This window comes from Pan troglodytes, chromosome 4 (genome assembly GCF_028858775.2).
Source record: "Pan troglodytes isolate AG18354 chromosome 4, NHGRI_mPanTro3-v2.0_pri, whole genome shotgun sequence".
Classification (NCBI taxonomy): Eukaryota; Metazoa; Chordata; class Mammalia; order Primates; family Hominidae; genus Pan; species Pan troglodytes.
In genome coordinates, this window is record NC_072402.2 from 147,407,984 (window position 1) to 147,423,911 (window position 15,928).

The 15,928-nt window shown below is 43.5% G+C and overlaps 1 non-coding gene across 1 annotated transcript; it reads right to left on the minus strand.

Moving 5' to 3' along the window:
- Positions 1 to 13,930: 13,930 nt before the first annotated feature.
- LOC112209392 (small nucleolar RNA U3) lies at positions 13,931 to 14,142 on the minus strand. The gene has a single exon (XR_002944124.1). It is a non-coding gene; the product is annotated as a small nucleolar RNA U3 (small nucleolar RNA).
- Between the last annotated feature and the right edge of the window lie 1,786 nt (positions 14,143 to 15,928).

Genomic DNA, 15,928 nt, shown 5'->3' on the forward strand with positions numbered 1-15,928 from the left:
AGGAATCCAGGGGCTGGGAGACCCTCCCTGGCTCTGTGTTAACTCCATATTTAGCCATAAAGAGACTGCACCTCCAGGGTCAAGGACCCTGGTGCCTCTGAAAATATTAATAAGAACAATAATAACAACACTAGCTACCATGCACGGAGCACTGCTGATGTACCAGGCATTGTGGTCATGACTTTATGTGGATTATCTCCCTTAATCCTCACAACAACCCATGTTATAGTTTCATACCCATTTTATAGGTGGGAAAAATGAGACCCGGGGAGATTAAGTTGCTGCCATTTGCACACACATAGTCAGTGATGGAGCCCAGATGAGATGGTTTATAACAGTCTGACTCCAGATCCCATACTCTGAGCCTCTATAGAAAATATTGTTTCAGATGAAGGACCCACCAGGGAATGGGAAAGAAAGGCTCAAGGCCAGTGGCAAGAGTCCCCAGAACATTTCCCTGGAGAACTTTCACTGTGCCCTGTCCACTGCTGTGACCCCACAATTGCATTCTGCAATCACACTAGCAATGGTTTGGTCAGAGGTCGAGCCACCCTGACCTCTCAGGCCCTTGCATACGCAGTTCCATCTGCCTCAAATGCCCTTCCCTCTGCTCTGAACTTGGCCACCTCCTGCCCAGATTAATAGCTCTTTCCTCAGAGAAGCCTGACCTGGCCAGATTCAGTCTCACCATGCCATGTAACTCTGTCTTACAGGCTCTAGCACAGTTGTTACGGAAATGTGTGTTAGAATTGGTGGTATCTGTCTCTGAAAGGAATGTAAGCAGGAACCGTGTCTATCTTGTTCACCGAGATATTCCTGCAACTTAGCCCAGTGCCTGGCACATAGTAAGTGTTCAGTAAGTACTTTGGAAGGAAGGAAGGAAGGAAGGAAGGAAGGAAGGAAGGAAGGAAGGAAGGAAGGAAGGAAGGAACAAATGAATGAATGATTTGTCAAACGTTGACTGGATGATTGAACCAGTGATCTCAAATGCATTTGGCTGATGGGATGTAGCAGCCGTTGTGCAGAGCAGGAGGGAGGCTGAGGGGAAGATGCTACCGTGAGAGACAGTGCCTCCCTGGGGGCGGTGATGGAGAGAGAGAGGAAGGAACTGCGTGGCCTGTGATGAACTAGATTACCCCAAGACTCCATCCAACCTTGAAATGCTGTTACTTGATGTGAAGATGGGCTGGTGTCCCAGGTGTCAACCCTTTAAGGTCATGGTCCCCCAGGCCTTCCTCGTTTACCTGAAGAATCCATCGGAGTAAATCCGACCCTATGAGTTCTAAACCTTGTGAGGAAAGAGCTGCATAAAATTGCTTTGAAATGGTCATGGTGGAAGCTCCTCCAAAGCAGCTCATTCTGGAGGGCGGGATTCCTGAGGGCGTTTGTTTCTACATCACGTATTTCTGTAATGATTTCTCCCTCCCTTAACTTCTTCCCCCCCAAAAAATTACCTTTGTATTAAGAGTAACAAAGCCGGCCAGGCGTGGTGGCTCACGCCTGTAATCCCAGCACTTTTGGGAGGCCAAGGCGGGCAGATCACAAGGTCACGAGTTCGAGACCAGCCTGACCATGGTGAAACCCCGTTTCTACTAAAAATACAAAAATTAGCCAGGTGTGGTGGCTCACGCCTGTAATTGCAGCTACGTAGGAGGCTGAGTCAGGAGAATCACTTGAGCCTGGGAGGCAGAGGTTGCAGTGAGCCGAGATCGTGCATTGCGCCACTGCACTCCAGCCTGCGTGACAGAGCGAGACTCCATCTCAAAAAAAAAAAAAAAAGTAACAAAGCCAAGTTATTAAGGACGTCTTCAAATATTTGGGGGGTAGAAGTGCCTATTCTTTAAGGAGTTTCTGGTTGCAGAGAATGAGGAAAAGGGAGGAAAGAGAGGCTGGGAGTGAGTGGCTGAGTCAGAATGACAATACCACTGATGACTTGTTTTTCTTATTTTGACAATTAACATGCAGTAAAATTGACTTGTGTGTGTGTTACATTTTTTTTTTTTTTTTTTTTTTTGAAGAGCCTTGCTGCAGTGGTGCAATCTTAGCTCAGTGCAAACTTCGCCTCCTGGGCTCAAGCAATCCTCCACCTCAGCCTCCCAAGTAGCTGAGATTACAGGTGATTGCCACCATGCCCAGGTAATTTTTGTGCTTTTTGTAGAGATAGGGTCTCACTATGTTGCCCAGGCTGGTCTCAAACTCCTGGGCTCAAGTGATCCACCCACCTTGGCCTCACAAAGCCTGGGATTAGAGGTGTGAGCTGCTGTGCCCGGCCAGTTCTACAAATGTTAACGTATATGTAGATTTGTGTAACCACCATTGCAATTAGGATATAAATCAGTTCCATCTGTCCAAAAAACTACCTCGAATTGCCCTTGATAGTCACGCCCTTCTCCCAGCCCTGACTCCTGGCAACCGCTGGTCTGCTCTTCATCGCCCTAGCTTTGTCTTTCAAGAATGCTGTGTAAATGGAATCATACAACACATAACCTTTTGAGACTGGCTTCTTTCACTCAGTTGTTCCATGTATCAGTGGTGAGTACCATTTTACTGCTGAGTAGGTTTCTGGTGGTGGTCTAGTAGACAAACCACAGTTTACTTACCCATTGAGCAACATTTGAGTTGCTTCTAATCTTTGGTGATTGTGAATAGAGCTGCTATAAACATTTGTGTACACGTTTTTGTGTGCATGTAAGTTTTCATTCCTCTAGGGAAATTACCTAAGAATGTGATGGCTGAATTATATGTTAAATAAAGGTTTCACTTTATAAGAAACTCCCAAACTGTTTTCAGGGAGGCTGCAGCATTCTGCAATCCCACTAGCAATGTATGAGAGTTGCGGTCAATCTTCATCCTGCCAGCATCTGTTGTCAGGGTTTTTGGGGTTTTTTGTTTGTTTGTTTCTTTTTAAAGCCATTCTGATAGGTACACAGTGGTATCTCATCAGGGTTTTGTTTTACATTTCCCTAATGGCTAATGCTGTGGAATATCTTATCATGCACTTATTTGTATCCTCTCTGGTGAGCTCTCTGATCAAGTCTTTGGGCCATTTCTTAGTTGGGTTGTTTCATTTCTTACATTGAGTTTTGAGGGTTCTTTTTATGTTCCGGATGCTAGTCTTTTGTGAGATATGTGATTTGCAAATATTTTTCCCCAGACTATAACTTGTCTGTTCCTACTCTCAGTGGTCTTTGTCATAGAGCAAACATTTCTAGTTTTGATGAAGAAAATTTTAATCAGTTTTTAAATTTCATAGATGATACTTTTAGTGTTACATATAAGAACTCTTTGCCTCATATTATCATTTTTGATCACTTTCTTTGTGCCAGCCCACATTGCATAATCATTTAATCTTCACTACAATCCTATATTGTTAATGCTATTCTTATATAACCTCATAATACAGATGAGGAAACTGAGGCACAGAGAGCTTAATAATTTTCCTGGGACTCACACAGCATTCACTGGCAGAGCTGGGATTCAACTGCACGTCAGAGCCCACCCTTGTCACCACTAGAATCAGGTTGACACCCTGCCCACAGAAACCCTTACTGGAAAGCCAGCAGGGAAAGGAACATTTGCTGCTTCTTGTCATTTGGGTCTCAGCTTAAATGTCACCTCCACAGGGAGATCGTCCTTGGCTACCCCATCTAAAATAGGCCCTCTCTTCCCCTCCCCTCCGTTTTCACCTCTCCCCTCTTCCCCTCTTTCTTTCCCTTCTTAACTGAGAATGAGTCTCTCCATGGCTCTTTTCATTACCTGCAATTTGTTAGTTTTCTTCTACAACTTGTCTTCTTCTACATAATTTCTTCCTTCCCCACTTAAGGTCAGCTGAGTGAGAGCAAGGACCTTATCTTTCACCTCTTTATCTCCAGCTTCTGTGCCTGGCACAGACTGAGTGGTCAGCAAATATTTGCTAGTGCTGTTAGTGGATGGATAAATGAATAGATGAATGGATGGATAAGTTGCCTCAGTTGGGGAAATTTGGCTTCTTGAGCAGGAAGAAGCTGCCACCTAGGAAATAATCAGGTCCTAGCTGGAAAGAATGGAAAGGCATCTTCCATATGAACATATTTGTTTGTGTATATAAACATTATGTACGACATTTGTGTTTAAAAAATAGAATATTGTAATACATGTCTATTCTAATATATGCATAGTCTATCTCTGGAAGGATACAAAAGAAGTTGGTGTACTGATTGCCTTCTCGGGGTAGAGCTGGACTAGGATATTGGCTACAATATTAGGATGAGAATGAGACTCACTTTTCACTATATAACCTTTTATTCATCTTGCTACCCTGGGCATGTATTGCATATTCAGAGCTTATATTTCTTTTAACAGTAATAATGATATAAGATTTCTTTCCCTGGGAGGCTGGCACCGGAGCAAGCCAAGAGGTTAATCAGATGAAGTTGTTTAGAAGACAATTAACACCTCTCCAACCAGCAGCTTCTTTGTAGGAACTGAGGCAAGGTCAATCTTAATGCAGAAAAGGTTTTGCAAGGCTAAACGGAGAGGCAACATTTATTAAGTCATTACTAATGAGCAATGCTTATTAATATTGGAATATAATACATGCTTATTGCAACAATTCAAACTTAAAGATGTATATGAAGCAAAACTAACACCTTCCAATCCAACTCCTTTGACACACTGTAATTAGAAATTTGATTTTCCTACTTTTATCTGATAAAGTATTCAGTGTCATTTGGGTATATTTATTGTTTGTTTTCTATAAAAATGGTATCAAACCATAGACATTATTCTTTTCTGTTTGTTTTTTGAGACAAGACCTCTCTCTGTTGTCTGGGCTGGAGTGCAATGGCACAATCAGAACTCACTGCAGCCTCTATCTCCCGAGCTCAAGTGATCCTCACCTCAGCCTCCCAAGTAGCTGAGACTACAAAGGCACGCCGCCACCATGACCAGCTAATTTTTTCTAATTTAAACGATTTTTTTTCAGAGGCAAGGTCTCACTTTGTTGCCCAGGCTTGTCTCGAACTGCTGGGCTCAAGGGATCCTCCCTGCTTGGCTTCCCAAAATGTTGGGATTACAGGAGTGAGCCACTGCACCTGGCCGACACTATTCTTTAACATCTTTTTTTCACTCCATACATTTTGGAGATAATTTTAAGTTGATACACATGGAGCTACTTCATTTGTTTTAAAAGTTACATAATGGCGGGGCACGGTGGCTCACGCTTGTAATCCCAGCACTTTGGGAGGCCGAGGCGGGTGGATCACAAGGTCAGGAGATCAAGACCATCCTGGCTAACACGGTGAAATCCCATCTCTATTAAAAATACAAAAAATTAGCCGGGTGTTGTGGTGGGCGCCTGTTGTCCCAACTACTTGGGAGGCTGAGGCAGGAGAATGGCGTGAACCTGGGAGGTGGAGCTTGCAGTGAGTGGAGATCCCGCCACTGCACTCCAGCCTGGGTGACAGAGCGAGACTCTGTCTCAAAAAAAAGAGTTGCATAATATGCAATTGTATTGATGGGAGCAGGATGTTTCTAGTTTCTTGTTGTTACAAAGATGTTGCAATGAATATTCTTGTATCTAGCTAGCTAGGGAGCTTATGTGTTATTACTTTCATTTCTGAAAGTTGTCACGTATTTTTTGTCATAATATTTTGGAAAAATTTTTCTACAAGGCTGTAATTTTTTACAACCAACGATGGGTATGATAGAGTTGGTTTTCTTACTCTGCCATCAGCTAGAAACGTTACCAATCTTTTTGTTTCTGCCAATATTAGAAGACATATGGGAACTCATTATTTAATTTTTATTTCCCTACTTATACATATGCTTATTGGCCATTTTCATTTCCTCTTCTGTATACTGTTCACATTCTTTGCCAAGTTTTCCGTCGGGTTATTCATTTTTCCCCCCAGTTAATTTGTAGGAGTGTGTTCATGCCGGGGCAGTAAGCCTTTGTCATATGAAGTCTAAATGTTTTATCCTGGACTCTCATTTATTTTTTGACCTTGTTTGTGGTGTCTTCTGTTAAACAGAAGTTTAAAATTTTTATGCAATCAGATCTCTCTATTTTTTTCCTTTATGGCTATTAATAACCACGGATGTTTGTGTAACCCAGTGGTTTTCATACTGTGTTTCCTAAACTTAGGGTTTCATGGGGATGAATGGATGTCAAGAGGGTGGGGGTGAATGGAGCTGCTGGCTGTCAGGAACTCACCATTTCCCCTTCCTCTGTTTTTTATTGATCCTTTACATGCTACCGCTAATACTTTAGTGGAGGAGAACCTGGGCTCTGGAGCCAGAATTCTTGGGCAAGGTACCTAACCTTTCTGGGCTTAGTTTCTTAGTTTCTCAGTCTATAAAATGGGGATTGAGAATAGTGCCTGCCCCTAGAATTGTGGTGAGCCTCCGGTGAGTTGATCCATGGAAAGCCACCTCTTAATTAGCACTTACCATGTGCTCGACACTGTGCTAGGCAATATGCATATATATGTTCTCAGTCAGTCCTCACAGCCACCTCTCTGCCTGAGAGGCCAGCAGGATTATTCTTATTTTACAGAGGAGGAAACTTAGGCCCAGAAAGCCTAGGTAACTTGCCTAAGGGGACAAAGGTAGTGAGTGATGAAGCCAAGATTTACACCCTGGTTTCTGCATGCCTTTAAGAGCTTGGTTGTTATCTTGTCCTCTCTCCTTACCACATTGATATTTATTGAGCACCTACTATATTCCAGCCCAGTGCTAAGTGCTGAGGAGACGGCAGAGAATCTGACAGTCTCCATTTCTTGATGCTTACAGTCTAGTCGGTGAGGCAGTGATTGACAATCAGACAATTGAAAATTGTGGGTGTCATTGTGCACTGTGTAATGAGAGATAATCATACCAATTGTGGTTTCAAGCTGGGGAATCAGGAGAGGCCTTTCTAACAACATTCTGTTTGAGCTGAGACATAAAGGATGAGTAGGGAAGGCCAGTTTGAAACTGCAGCATATCAAATGGGTGGGCTCTCTGGCGGAGAATGAGCTTGGCAGTCTCCAAGAATGGAAAGAAGGTCAATATGGCGGGCAGGCAGTAAGTGCGAGGGCAGTAGATGCCAGGGCATACAAGCCCCTTGTGGGCGTAGGTGAAACTTTGAACTTTATTATAAATGCAGCAGGAAGCCATGGAGGGTTTCAGAAAGAGAATGCTGGAATCTGGCTGTGCTTTAAAAATATCACTTTGTGAATATGTGCGTACGTTATGGCAATTCTACTCCCAGGCAGGTAGGTACCCAACAAAAATGCACACTTATGTGCGCCAAAGACCAGAATCTTGACAACTGCCCCCTTTGTAATAGCACCAAACCACAAACCCCTCAAATGCTTCTCAGTGCTTGACTGAATAAATGATGATATAGTCACACAGTGAAACACTATGCAGCAATGAAAATGAATAAATTATAACTATACAGAATTATATAGATGGATCTCACAGTGGTAAATGAGTTAAGGCAGACATAAAACAGTATACATGATATGAATCCATGTATATAAAGTTCAAAAATAGAGGTGAAACTAATCTACAGTGTTAGAAGTCAGGATAATGGTAGCCCTGGGGGAGATATGGAAGTGACAAGGAAGGGGCATGGGGCGGGCTTCTGGTAATATTCTGTTCTTCATTTGGGTGCTGATTACGTGGGTGTGTTCCATTTAGACAAACCCATCAAGCTGAACATCTATGATTTGTGCACGAGTCTCTCTGTATGTTCCTTTCTGGCCAGTATGTGAGTGTTGAACTAGAAAGGGGGAAGATGCAGTCTTGGAGAGACGAGGTATGGGCTGTTGAAAAATTCAGGTGAATGATGGCTGGCTAGAGGGATGGTGGGGGCCAGGGAGACCTGATAACAGAGCAGGGACACGTTCTGGAGAAAAGCTGGTGAGGGCATCAGCAGTGCCTCTCCACTTCTGGCATGAGCACCTGGGAGGTGTCAGAACTAAGATGGAGAAGGTGGGCGAGGAGCAGCTTTGAAGAGGATGGCAGAACCCAAGACCTTCATTTTGGACATGTAAACTTTGAAATGTCTCCAAAAGGCAACATCACGGGAGCAGATAGGTGTCTGGTGAGACTTCATTTAAAAAAACAAAAAAAGATTCTGCTGCTTAAGAGAGAAATAAAGTTTGAAAAAAAGTTGCCACCATTCTGGCAATTTTTTCTTTTACAAAGCACTTTCAGCTCCATTATCTCATCCTATTTAATTTCATGACAAAGATTCTTGTCTTTGAAGTGTGGGTGGGATGAGGGGAATGTGATGTCTTTATGTAGAAATTAGAGAGATATTCATGTGTGTGCTGTTACTGGAACACGCTATATTTATCCATTAAAAGAGAGCAGGCCTGGGATGGGAGCCTGAGCTAACCCGTGGAGGGCATCAGCCGTGATGAGAAGGCTGATTGGGGTTCTGGGAGTTTGGCTCTCACTGCAGTGGGGCTGAGCCAAGCAGTCTAAGACCCAAATGTAGTGGGCAGAGATGCTTTCCGACAGCCTTGGGACCCTGGGGACAAGGCACAATTGCTGGAGATGTGGGCTCCATTACCTTCTAATTCAGTCCCTGTCCCTGCCTCCCCCTGAAGAATATGGATCACACTTCTCCCCTGCTTACCTCTTCCAAGGCTCCCCATTGTCCCCAGGAAAGAATCCTTAGTCCTGGCCATGAGGAGGCTTTGCATCTCTGCAGCCTCATCTTTTACTCTTTTTATGGGTTCTTTCTGTTCAAGCCATGCAGGGCTTTCTTTCTGTCTATTGAGTGCGCTGCATTCTTCCTAATCTCCAGGCCTTTTGCAGGCTTTTTTCTGTGCCTGGGATACCTGGTCAGTCTTCTTTGTACTTACCTGTACGCATCCTTCAAGCCTCAGGTCAAAAGCATTTTCTTCAGGAAGGCTTCTGCATTCCCTGAACAGCCTGAGCCCTGCCCTACTCACTCAGGTCACCCAGCACTGCCCTTGATCTGATCCCTACTCCTCTTTCAGCATCTGTCTTCCCCATCAGACTGTGAGCTCCAGGGCAGTGGGGACTGTGTCTGCCTTGTCCCCCACAGTCAGCCTGTGTCCTTCTCCCTAGCATTGGGTACCAAACATGTCCTCACAGCCATGTGCTTTTCTTGCCCTCTGGGCTAAACTGATAACCTTGAAGCTGGGCATCCCTTTGTCCACATCCCCAGGCCCCAGTGAGACTGAGCGTTCACTCTGCACTCAGGGGCTTGTCTGTAGATTTGCAAAATACCCTGAAAATGCTCATGACCATAACTGACTCCACAATTACTTTTTCAACAGAATACTTGGGCACAATTTTTAGGCAGATTAGAACCAAAACCTGGGGGCTGGGCACTGTGGCCCACCCCTGTAATCCCAGCACTTTGGGAGGCCAAGGCGGGCAAATCACCTGAGGTCAGGAGGTCAAGACCAGCTTGGCCAACATAGTGAAACCCCTGTCTCTACTAAAAAATACAAAAATTAGCTGGCCGGGATGGTGGCAGGCACCTGTAATCTCAGTTACTCAGGAGGCTAAGGAACGAGAATTGCTTGAATCTTGGAGGTGGAGGTTGCAGTGAGCCAAGATCGCACCACTGCACTCCAGCCTGGGTGAGAGTGAGACTCTGTCTCAAAAAAAAAAAAAAGACAGGAGACAAAACCTGGACACCCCTCCTCCCACCAAAGGACCAATGAGGGTCAGACTCACTAAGGCCAATTCAGTCTGAAATAACCTAATCCCAAGAAGGTGTCCAGTGATTGTGTGGGCAGCGACACTGAAAAAAGAATAGCCACAGGGCATCGTTAAAAACCGTGTCACAAACCTTAAAAATATGAACATCCTTTGCTGCAGGAATTTCACCTCTAAGAATTCACTCTGATAAAATAATGCATGGGAGCAGAGATGAATTTATGAGGCTGTTTCCCACAGCATTGCTCATCACAGCGAGACATTGGAAAAAACCGAGATATGCAACAACGAGAGACTGGTTGAAAGTGGAGACACAGACAATACCCTGCCACCATTAAACGTGATGTTGTGCGTGTACTTTACCAACCTGGAGTCACCACCATGACACACGGTGTGTGTGGGTCAGAAGCTGTTCAGTGGCAAGTGACAGAAATCCACCTCAAAATGGGAAAAGCACAAGGGAGGATTTGTTGTTAGCTCATGTAATCTAGAGGAGAGTTGGACAACACAGTTCGGAAGGACCACAGTGTGGCCAGGGCCAAAGAACACCTGGGGTCTGGGGCTCAGGCAGTTCCAGGACCTTCTCTCCATCTGCTGTGTTTGCCTCTCCCTGTGTGTCAGCCTCATTTTCTCATTGCAGACCAGATAGTGGGGAATACATTTTGAGACATAGGAAAGTATATACCTGAAGCTGTCTCTAGCCCTCAATCCAGAACTCCCAAGCAAGGAATAGATTGGCCACCTTAGTTCAATTACCCAACTCTGAACCAGTCAACTGTGGACAGGGTAGCCAGGCACTGTGATTGGCCCAGCTTGAGTCAAGACCTCCCTCTGGACCAAACAGCTAAGACCAGGGCGCAGGGTCTCTTTGACCTAACATGGGAGTTCTTGAACTAAACAGAGAAGGCAGGAAGAGTAGTTCTGGGAAAGGGTACAGGGCTGATAATCTGGGTTATCCTCCACCTATTTTTGAGTGAGATGGTTAACAAAATGACATACCAGTTTTGTTACTGAGATACTGTTCACTCTTCATTGTACTTACCAGTATGCATCCTTCAAGCCTCAGCTCAGGCGGGCTTCTGCATTCCCTGAACAGGCTGAGCCCCACCCTGCTCATCCAAAGCGACGTCTCATTTCTGTAAAGAAATGGCGGAAGGGCAGTGCATAGAGGAAATAAAGTCTGAAAAGATATTCTAAAATGTTCAGAGTTGTTTTCTTGCAGCTGTGCTGTGTTTTCTACGATGAACACCAACTATTTGTGAGATCAAAACAATTTTTTTTTTTTGACATGGAGTTTCGCTCTTGTTGCCCAGGCTGGAGTGCAATGGTGTGATCTCAGCTCACTGCAACCTCTGCCTCCGGTTCAAGTGATTCTCCTGCCTCAGCCTCCTGAGTAGCTGGGATTACAGGTGCCCGCTACCACACCTGGCTAATTTTTGTATTTTTAGTAGAGACGGGGTTTTGCCATGTTGGTCAGGCTGGTCCTGACCTCAGGTGATCCAGCTGCCTTGGCCTCCCAAAGTGCTAGGATTACAGGCATGAGCCACCATGCCTAGCTCAAAAATTTTTTAAGAGAGAAAAGCTATATTGACTCCATGAGTATGTGGAACAACCACTCAAGCAGTTCTCCTCACGTCTCTCTCCTTCAGCCAGCCCATGCTGGATTTGAAATGCAAGTGATTTTGTGAACTGCAGACCTCATTAGTGTCTCCAGACATCCATCCATCCAACAAATGGATGTTGACAGGGGCCCCAGTAAGTGCCAGGCAGCAAAATGTGCTGGAGATACAATGACCACTAAAGGCTAGACCCTGCCTCCAAGGAGCTCACAGTCTGGTGGAACATAGATTTTGATGAGTACATAACCAGTTATGTTACAAGAAGCTCAAAACAGAAGTATGAGCAATGTGCTAGAGAAATATAGACCAGAGGACAACTGGTTCTGTTTAGAGGGCTCTGTAAAGGTGGTCTTAAGGCGTTGGGCTTTGAGCTGGCCTGCAAATGTACAGCATGCTGTGAAGGCTTATCAGATGGGGAAGACAGCACATGCAAAGGTGCAGAGAGCTTACCAGCAGGACCTGGAGTTGGTGGTCAGGTGTGGCAGGAGTTACGAGGGAGCAGACAATGAATTTCATTAACTGAGCAGGTAGTGAACATCTAGCATATGTCAGGCTTTTGGCTAAGGGCTTGCTGATGAAATAGCAAGGGCATTTGAGATTAGAGTCCAAAGGGCCTTGAATGCTATTCTATCTCCTTTCCAATAAAACAAAATTGAGATGAAAATGTGGGCTTATCACTTCTTTCATAGGAGAGACACACGTCTTCTTCATGCATGAGCCCTCTCAGGTGTCTTCAGCTCCTGCATCTCCACATTAAAGGAGGAAGCAGGACTGGGTGTGTGTGTAGCAGAGGTAGGTGTCCACACTCCCTGCTTCCTGGGTTCATATTCTACCCGTGTTTCAGGGATATTGGGGAATGAGACACTCGGAGAATTCTTTTAGAAGTTGCAGAGGCAGGGCTGTGCTCAGAAAGTCCTAGCTGGGCTTTGCTGTGGAGGCCCAGAGCCATGATCATGGAAATGACTTTCCCAGCTCTGCTTCTCTGGAGGGACTCTGGGGAAGGGGAATCACTGGTCTCTGAAGTGTCTTTCATGCGCTAAGCCGAATGACCTTGGCCTGAATCGCTCAGGGTTATGTAAGATTAGGTAGCCACTTAGTCAAAAATAGCTTTCATGCTGACTCCAGCCCACAGAATAGCATCCAAGTCAAGGGGGCACAGATGCGTCAGAGCTGGGCATGCATGGGGAAATTCCCCTCCTGGTCCTCGCCATTGGAAAATCGCTTGAGGGTGTTAGCCGGGACTTGGAGCTGCTGCCAGGTAATCTCCTGTGTGTCTCTGTTTGGCAGCATATATGTGACTGTTTTGCTGAAGGAGAGAAACCAAGGGACCATAAACACAGAAATGCAGTGCAAACATTAGAATAAAAGTGAGAAAGAAGGTGCGGTAGGCAGAAAGAGCACTGAACTAGGAGCCTTCAGATCTGCTACTACCATTGACTTTCTGGAGCCAGTCACTTTTTTCTATTCATTCAACAAATACTTACTGAGCCTACTGTGTGCCAGAGACTGTCCTAGCACTGGAGACACAAAAGGGAAGAATAGATGCTATTTCTTCCCTCATGGAATTTTAGCTTGTAAGCTGTCTTGTCCGTCAGCTTAAAGATAACATACATCTTCTGAGAAATTTCTTATGCCAGGCACTTTACAAGACATTCGACATACACAGTGAACAAGCCAGATACAGTCTTTGGCCACATGCAGCTTGCAGACTAGAGGGAGAAAAAGACAAATAAAGACAAAAAAAAATCCAGACAATTTGTCTTTGCAACAAAAATTCCAATAAAGGGTGCTTTTAGGCCTAAGAGGAAGATGTCTGTATTGATTGGGATGGTCACTGTCTTGTTCAAAGTTTCTGCCCAGTGAAGGAGCATGTCGGGGCTCCTGTTTTCTCCTTCTGGAAGAGACATTGGGTAAAAGCAACCTGGATCCCGCATGAGGAAGAGAACCCCATCCACTGCTATTCAGAGTGGGTGTTGGTCTGATATTTTTGGAGGAAAATTTGGCAACATTCATCAAAGCTTTACAAGTATTCCTCTCCTTTGACCTAATACATTCATTTCTGGGAGGTTATCCAAAGGAAATAATTGGATAAGTGTACAAAGATGTACATTGTAAAGAAACTCAATGAATCCTTATTTATGACAATTAAAAATTTGAAATAACCAAGACAGTCAATAATAAGGGATTGTTGAAGCAAATTGTAGTCTAGCTGGACTGGTAGCACATGTCTATAGTCCCGGATATGGCAGGAAGATCCCTCGAGCCCAGGAATTGGGGTTCAGCCTGGGCAACATAGTAAGACCCTGTCTCAAATAAAAAATAAAAAATTGCAGTATATCTATAAAGTGCCATAAAATAATTTTTGCCCTTTATACCATTAACATGGAAAGATGTTCATGATATCATAAGTTAAAAAAATTGGTTCAAAAAATTGCGTGGGATAGTACCAAAAAGAGCAGAATACGTAAGAATAAATTTACCCAAGAAGGTGTAAGACTTCTTTACGGAAACTTTAAAACACTGCTAAAAGAGATGAAAGAAGACCTAAATATACAGACATTCTTTGCTTATGGGTTAGAAGACTCACTTTTTAAATTAAATTTTAATTTCTATCATTAATTTATTTGTTTATTTTTATGGGAACCACTAAGACCGCGTCGTCTCCTCACTCCCCTGAAGGAAGAGAAGAAGGATCATCAATGGCAAGCGGCAGCTGCAACAAAACAGCACTATGAGCTGGCTGCATGCTCAGGAAAGAATGCCCGCCTCCTCCGTTTGGTTTCCAGTGCTCTAAACATTCAGAGAAACTTCTCTAGTATTGAATGATAGAAATGAGCCCTGAGAGTAGAGTCTTAGAAGACTTGATTTTGTTAAGACAACAATATTCCCCAAAGCAATATGCAGATTCAATGCAATCCCTATCAAAGTCCCCAAATCCCACAAATTCCGTTTTGCTGAAGTAGAAAAGCTGACTCTGAAATGTACACAGAATTGCAAGGGATCCCAAATAGTCAAAACAATCTTGCAAAAAGAAGAACAAGGTGTTAAGACTCACATTTGCCAATTTCAAAACTTACTACAAAGCTACAGTAATCAAAATCATGTACTACCAGCATAAGGATAGTCATGCATATAGATCAATGGAATAGAATTGACAATCCAGAAATAAACGTATGCAACTATGGTCAACTGATTTTCAACAAGGGTGCCAAGACCATTCAATGGGGGAAAAGAAGGGTTTCTTCAACAAATGGTGCCAGGCCAACTGAATATTCACATGCAAAAGAACAAAGTTGGACCTTACCACACATCATGTACAAAAATTAACTCAAAATGAATAAAATTCTAAATATAAGAGCTAAAGCCATAAAAGTCTAAGAAAAGAACAGCTTTATAACCTTGGGTTTGGCAACAGTTTCTTAGACCAAAAACAAAAGGAACAAATGAAAAATAAGTTGGGGGTTTCATCAGAATAAAAAACTTTTGTGCATGAAAGAATGCTATCAAGAACGCAAAAGCAAACCCACAGAATGGAAGAATATATTTGCAAATCATATATTTGACAAGAATCTTGTATCCAGAATATAGAAAGAACTTGTATAACTCAATAAGAAAAACACAAACAACTCAATTTTTAAAATGGACAAAGGCATAAAAAAGAACAAAATCATGTCCTTTGCAGCAACATGGATGCAGCTGAAGGCTATTATCCTAAGTAAATTAACACAGAAACAGAAAACCAAATGCCACATGTTCTCACTTGTACGTGGCAGCTAAACATGGGGTACACACGGACACAAAGATGGGAACAATAGACACTGGGGGCTCCAAAAGCGGGGAGGAGGGGTGGGAGGGCAAGGGCTGAAAAACTACCTATTGGGTACTGTGTTCACTATTTGGTTGATGGGATCAATAGAAGCCCAAACTTCAGCATCACACAATATACCTATGTAGAAAACCTGTACATGTACCCCCGAGTGTAAAAAAGATGGGCAAAGGCCTTGAATAGATATCTCTCCAAGGAAGATATACAAATGGTCAACACGCACGTGAAAAGATGTTTAACATCATTAGTCATTAGGGAAATGCAATTCAAAACCACAAAAATGTAGGTATGAGATAGCATTTCATACCCACTAGGTTGGTTATAATAAAACAAAACAAAACAAACAGAAGGAATATGACAAGTTTTGGTATGGATGTAGAGAAATTGGAACCCTCATACATTGCTGGTGGAAATGTAGCCACTATGGGAATCGGTTTGGTATTTCTTCAGTAAGTTAAAGATAGAATGACCCTTTGATGTAGCAGTCCCACTCCTAAGTATATAGTCAAAAGAACTGAAAACAGGTATTCAAATAAAAACTTACATGTTCATAGCAGCACTATTCACAACAGACAAAAGGTGGAAATAACCCAAATGTCCCTCAACTAATGAATAGATAAACAAAATATGGCATATCCGTGCGATGGAATGTTATTTGGCTATAAAAAGGAACGAAGTAGTGATGCATGCTACAGCATGGATGAACCTTGAAAACAGACTGGACCTGGTGGCTCACACCTATAATCCCAACACTTTGGGAGGCTGAGGAGGGGTGAATCACTTGAGGCCAAGAGTTCAAGACCAACCTGGGCAA